Genomic DNA, 6,887 nt, shown 5'->3' with positions numbered 1-6,887 from the left:
TGTGTACCATTAGACATATTATTGACATTAGGAAAGGTCTATAGAGGGCAGAAGAATGATAGCCACAGTCTTCACTATTTTAACCCCTTCAGTAATGGGACACATTTCTACCTTGAGATCTGGATACCATTAGACCATTTTATTGACACTTGGAAAGGTCTAAAGAAGGCAGAAGATTAATGGCCACAATCTCCACTATTTTTACCCCTTCAGTACTAGGACACATTTTACCTTGACATTCGTGTACCATTAGACCATTTTATTCACATTAGCAAGGGTCTATGGAGGTGACACGATCAATGGCCACAGTCTTCACTATTTAACCCCTTCAGTACTGGGACACATTTTTATCTTGAGATTTGTGTACCATTAGACCATTTCATTGCCATTAACAAAGATCCATAAACATCAGAGGATTAATGGCCAGTCTTCACTGTGGAAATCTGAACAAATTTTCAACTTCACAAAATATTCTTAAACAATTTTTCAAGTTAACAAATATTCAAAGATGAAAATGTTTGGTTTTGAAGTGACACAATCTTACAAACCAACTCTTTCAATAATAAAGAGAGAGAGAGAGAGAGAGAGAGAGAGAGAGAGAGAGAGAGAGAGAGAGAGAGAGAGAGAGAGAGAGAGAGAGAGAGAGAGAGAGAGAGAGAGAGAGTCTAAAGGCAGAATGACAAGATTTTTACAATATTAACTGGAGAAACATTCTTGAAAACCCTGCCAATCATTTCTGGCCTTGGAAAATAGTCATGGTGGAGAATAAAGCGTTTTTAATCGTGTTTTATGGTTCTAGAGGCAGAGTGACTACATTTCTACATTATTAACTGGAGAAACACTCTTGAAAACCCTGCCAGTCATCTCTGTGGCCTTGGAAAGCAGTCGTGGTGAGAGTAAATTGTTTGTGAATATAGCCCTTTGACTGACACACAAGCAGCAACAATGCACATTCTTCATTCCTCTGAGCTCAGTAAGTGAATGATTGAGTGAGCGCTGAGTGAATCTCTTAACAAGCACACTGCATCTTTGTCCTGAGAATCCAACACTTGCTTCACAAACTCATGTGGGATTAAAATAGTGAAAACTGTGCCCATTGATATTGTCACCTCCATACACCCTTCCTAATGTCAATAAAATGGTATTATCACAGCCAAACTTTCTTCAAATGCCATCAAAAACATGCCAAATAATCTTAAAATACCATAAAAACATGCCAAACTGTCTTAAAATGTCCTTAAAAGAAAAAAAAAAAAAACATGACAAACTGCTAATCTATCCTAACTCTTCTTCATGGCTTAGGTGTTGTCTTGTACCCTGGGTGTTGCTGATGGCTGTAGGTGTTGTAGAAGGCTTGTGTTGTGTTGTGGCGTGGCTTGTCTTGGCTTGGCTTGACTTTCCTGTAATGAGAGATGCACTGTTTACATTGAGTCACCTTCACTATGTTGTAAACTGAACTGAATGCAACTCAACCAAACAAACTGTCTTAAAATGCCCTTAAAACATGCCAAACTGTCTCAATATGCCCTCAAATATGTCAAACTCTTAATATATCCTCATAACCTGCCAAACTGTCTTAAATTGCACTCAAAATCTGCCAAACTGTCTTAATATGCCCTCAAAATATGCCAAAGTATCTTAAAATGTCATCAAAACATTTCAAACTGTCCTATAATCTCTTCACAACCTGCCAAACTGTCTTAAAATGGCCTTAAAACCTGCCAAACTATCTTCAATTTCCCTTAAAACCTCCCAAATTGTCTTAATATACCCTCAAAACCAGCCAAACTGTTATAAATTGTCCTCAAAACCTGCCAAATTGTAACAAAATGTCCTCAAAACATACCAAACTGTCTTAACATGGCCTCTAAACTGTCTTACAATACCCTCAAAACATGCCAAACTGTCTAAAATGTCCTCAAAACATACCAAACTGTCTAAAATGCCCTTAGAACATGCCAAACTGTCTAAAATGCCCTTAAAACATGCCAAACTATTTTAAAATACCCATCAAACATGCCAAACTGCCTCAAAAATGTCCACAAAATCTTACCCAGCCCAACCCAATCCACCTAACCTAACCACACTTCACACCACTGACCTGCATAAGGAAGGAAGCCGTGTGACCTCAGCGTTGAGTGGCCACCTCCTCTCAGGTCACAGTGAAGTCGCAGTCCAGGGAGTCCTGCGGCAAAAGGTCAATGGTCACACAGGTCACAATGGAATAGTAATAATAGTAATAGTATTAGCACAGGAGGAGGAGGAGGAGGAGGAGGAGGAGGAGGAGGAGGAGGAGGAGGAGGAGGAGGAGGAGGAGGAGGAGGAGGAGGAGGAGGAGGAAAGGAAGGAAGGAAGGAAGGAAGGAGAGAGAGAGAGAGAGAGAGAGAGAGAGAGAGAGAGAGAGAGAGAGAGAGAGAGAGAGAGAGAGAGAGAGAGAGAGAGAGAGAAATAGCAAAAACTTTATAAAATGACAATATTTATTATTTTACCTTTCCTTTTTTTCTCTTTTCTTCTTCTCCTCCTTTTCTCATCTTCCTCCACCTCTTCCTTCTTCTTCTTCTTCCTCCTCCTCTTCTTGCCTTGGTCCGTCTTTCTTCATATTCTTAACACAATCTGAAATAAATAAAACTGGATTAATATCTGAGAGAGAGAGAGAGAGAGAGAGAGAGAGAGAGAGAGAGAGAGAGAGAGAGAGAGAGAGAGAGAGAGAGAGAGAGAATTTAACCTTTTAACATGACAATATTCTTATTTTACCTAATCTTTTCTCTCTTGATTCCTTCCTTCTTATCTTCCTCTTCTCATCTTTCTCTACCTCTTCCTTCCTTCTCTTCCCTTGGTCTGTTTCTCCATATCTTAACACAATCTGAAATAAATCAAACTGGATAAATATCAGAGAGAGAGAGAGAGAGAGAGAGAGAGAGAGAGAGAGAGAGAGAGAGAGAGAGAGAGAGAGAGAGAGAGAGAGAGAGAGAGAGAGAGAGAGAGAGAGAGAGATCACATCTAACAAAGGTGACATTGCACAAGTCTGACAATTTATAAGTTGGCCACGCATACATTGACAAGAATTGTGTACATTAATTCAAGGGAACACAAGTACACCACCACCACCACCACCCCCACCACTACCACCACCACCAACTCTTGAACCCCTTCAGTACTGGGACATATTTTTGCCTTGAGATTTGTGTACCACTAAACCATTTTATTGACACCATCACCACCACCTGCACACACCAGCACAGTACACAGCTTGGTGTGTGGAGGGAGATATGGAGGAAAGAAAAGGAGGTAGTGGAGGGAAAAATGAGAAAAATTGTCAGGTTTTAAAGTGAGATTTAGAAAAGTACTATTTTGACTATGATAGAAGTGAGATAGGAGACTCAAAATTGGAGGGAAGGTAGAGGAAACATGGAGGAAATAGTCTATGGAAGGAAAAGCCTGGAGGTAACCTGTGGAGGGAGATATAGAGGAAACAAGACAAACATTACCTAAACAAAACGCACCAAATATTACCTTAAAATATTGCATCACACAACAAAACACACACACACACACACACACACACAAACAACCCTTAAATCACACCTGGAAAACACCCACAATAAGTCCACCCTAGCCAACCCACACCAAAAAAAAAAAACAATATGCATAGGTAGCTATAGTTGACATTACAAATATGTACAAAAAACACACTTACACACCCACCACACTCACAGCACACCTGCAGACACCTCTCCCACACCCACACACACTCACCTCTACCTCTGGAACTTGGTGAGTGGAGTATTTGTGGAATTTTGCTGCAGAGAGGGCACAGGCAGCCCATCACCACCAGCGGCTCTCCAGGGACCAGTTGTGACAGTGTGGCAAGCATTGGTGCACCTCTGGAATAGTGGTAGTAATAGTATAAGAATCTAGGGTATTACTGCAAAGTTTCACCACAATCAGCTACGTGTTTTTTACCCACCTCAAGAGATAGAGCTCCTGATTACGAGTAATTTGAACCCCATGTATACTAGGTGCAACCTTTTTGAACGGCGATAGTTTTTTTTTTTTTTTAATTTAAGATTGTTTTGGTGATCAGCCGTGACAATAGCCTCCCGCATCAAACCCTGCCGCACACTGATGGTGTCATGCGCTTGCGGCGGCTCGGCGGGCTCTGTGACATACCTTTGTCTGAGCTTGCGCTTAATTGTTTACGCTGATTGGTTCTGTTCTTTGAAACTGAAGAGGTGGCCAATGAAAAAAAAAAACCCCATAATTATTTACACCAATCACGACAGTCCCTGAGGTTAGGTTAGGTTAAGTTAGATTAGGTTTAGTTAAGTTAGGTTTGGTTTGGGTTAGGTTAGATAAGGTTTTGTTAGGTTAGGTTGGGTTAGGTTAGCTTAGCTTGGGTTTAGTTTGGTTTAGTTAGGTTAAGTTAGGTTTGGTTTGGGTTAGGTTAGATTAGGTTGGGTTAGGTTAGGTTAGGTTAGATTAGGTTGGGTTAAGTTAGATAAGGTTTAGTTAGGTTGGGTTAGGTTAGCTTCGTTTAGGTTAGGTTCTTTTCTGGACGAAACTCATTTTTTCGGGTACATTTTGGCTTGTTTTTAATTCATTTACCAGTTGTTTTTCGATGCAAATCATATGATGTTTCGGGGCTGTAGATAAAAAATGTATTGATTTGCGCAAAAAAAAAAAAAAAAAACTGGTAATTTAATTAAAAGCAAGCCGAAATCTACCAAAAAAAAAAAAAAAAAAAAAAAAAAAAAAGAAAGGTTTTGACCAGAAAGGGCAAGGTGGTGAAATTCTGTAGGTTTAGCCATTTTGCTGATGCCAACATTAGCCAACCTCAAGCTTTAATTCAAGAACATCTTTTTGCATTTATGGTTGGAGGCATCGCTTGTTTCTAGATGGGGTTAAGCCCCATCTAGGTAACAATGGAAGGTGCATGGGTGCATAAGCTATCTATGGAGGCAATAGGAGGGCGCAACAAGGCGTAGGAGGGCAGGAATCACCACCGCATATATGAGGCAACAAAACCACAAACACTTGGCTTAATTAAATAATAATTAAATACTTATCAACTATGACTCCCAATCCTTAACCCTCTCAGATAAATCAATATTTGTATCATTTACATGTAAACCTTGCACTTCGTTAAACCTCCTAAGGCCACTCTTTTTTCCAATAATCAGACATTCAGTTTTCTCTACATTTAATTTCAACTGTTTTTTATTCATCCATCCCTTAATAAGAGCCATAACTCTTGTCAATGTATTTTCTGTATCTAAAATATTGTTAACTGTTAAGTAAAACTGAGTATCATCAGTATAGAGAGCGAAGTTTACATCAAATTCCTCCAAAATGAAAGACAATTCTATAGTATAAACACTAAATAATACCGGTCCCAGCACACTGCCTTGGGGAACAACTCTGTTGAGCTGACAGTGCTCAGAAAAGGAGCTCCCCACTTGGACACAATAACTCCTATTTACAAGGTAGCTCCTTAGGTACTGCAGTGCACGTTCTCTAATACCTATGATCTGCAGCAGATCTTCTAACAAACAGTACATCATGCACTACAGTATCAAAGGCAGCACTCATATCTAACAATATTAAAACACCACACTTTCCCTTATCCATCATACACAAAAGATCATTAGTGACACTACACAATGCTGTTTCAGTTGAGTGTAACTTCCTATATGCAGACTGATTGTCAGGCAATACATGAATAGTAGATAAAGAATCCATTAGCTGAACATGAATCACTTTCAATAATCTTTGATAGGAATGATAGGTTTGAAACTGGTCGATATGAAGAAAGGCACTGCCGGGCAAGTTTACTCTTTAAAGTAGGTTTAACAATAGCAAGTTTCTCACTTCCTGGAAAAACACTCACGTATGCTCAAGTTGACAATTTTTAAGAGAATACTTGTGAGCTGTAAAAAGTCTTCCCCATTGGCTACATCTGACATAGGAAATGGATCTTGAACACAATAAGTTTTTTTAACAATGTTTGTAGAGTATCTATACTGACCTCACTGAAAGAGGCCAGACCAACATAGAGTATGTTGGGCATACATGTGACATGGTGAGCCAGTTCCTCCTCTTCCAGGCTACTAACAATATTTCCAATTTTTCTATCAAAATGCCTCATGAAATTGTTTGCCAGGTCTATATCTGAGAGCCCATCAGGAAGCTTCTTGACATTACTCTTACCAGCTAGGGTGTTAAGAACAGAGTACAGTCTCCTAGCATCAGTTCCTGCCTCAGTAATCTTTCGCTTGTAATATATACATTTACGTTTTCTTATTAGTTTATTTACAATATTCTTAGCACAAACATACTCTCTGCGGGATTGTTCTGTGCGAACACGACGCCAAGTTTTCTCCTTATGTTGTCTGACTTTAATGGCGTTTGAAATCTCAGTATTAAACCACGGAGCATTATCTTTGTCAACAATGACTTTTTGAACAACTGGACACATTTTCATACTCACTTCTATGGGTGTTGGTATATAAAGGAACAAGACAACTCAGGTGTGGCATGAAGAAGTGTCCCACCATGACGAGACGGGAAGTAAAGACCTGCCCTGCTAGAAGCACGAATCATTCGCTCCACGGAGCGACGTGGACGCTTCAGTTGCGCCCAACACCAACACCAAAAACGCAAACACCAACACCACCATTACCAACACCAACACCAACATCAACAACAATAATAATAATAATAATAATAATAATAATAATAATAATAATAATAATAACAATGATGATAACAATAATAATAATGATAATGATAATAATAATAGCTGTGGTAGTAGTAGTAGTAGTAGTAGTAACGATAGATAATAAAGAACATAGCAGCAACACCAAGGTGAGCAATACTAATGATAACAT

At 39.3% G+C, this 6,887-nt stretch overlaps 1 long non-coding RNA gene across 1 annotated transcript; it reads right to left on the bottom strand.

Moving 5' to 3' along the window:
- Positions 1 to 2,833: 2,833 nt before the first annotated feature.
- Positions 2,834 to 6,635, bottom strand: LOC123518932. The gene is made up of 3 exons (XR_006678922.1): positions 6,488 to 6,635; positions 3,757 to 3,884; positions 2,834 to 2,863 (listed from the first exon to the last, which is right to left on the bottom strand). It is a non-coding gene; the product is annotated as an uncharacterized LOC123518932 (long non-coding RNA).
- Positions 6,636 to 6,887: the final 252 nt, after the last annotated feature.

The sequence above is a fragment of the Portunus trituberculatus genome, chromosome 44 (genome assembly GCF_017591435.1).
Source record: "Portunus trituberculatus isolate SZX2019 chromosome 44, ASM1759143v1, whole genome shotgun sequence".
Classification (NCBI taxonomy): domain Eukaryota; kingdom Metazoa; phylum Arthropoda; class Malacostraca; order Decapoda; family Portunidae; genus Portunus; species Portunus trituberculatus.
Note: the sequence above shows the minus strand (reverse complement) of the source record. Positions and strands in the feature narration are given on the sequence as shown.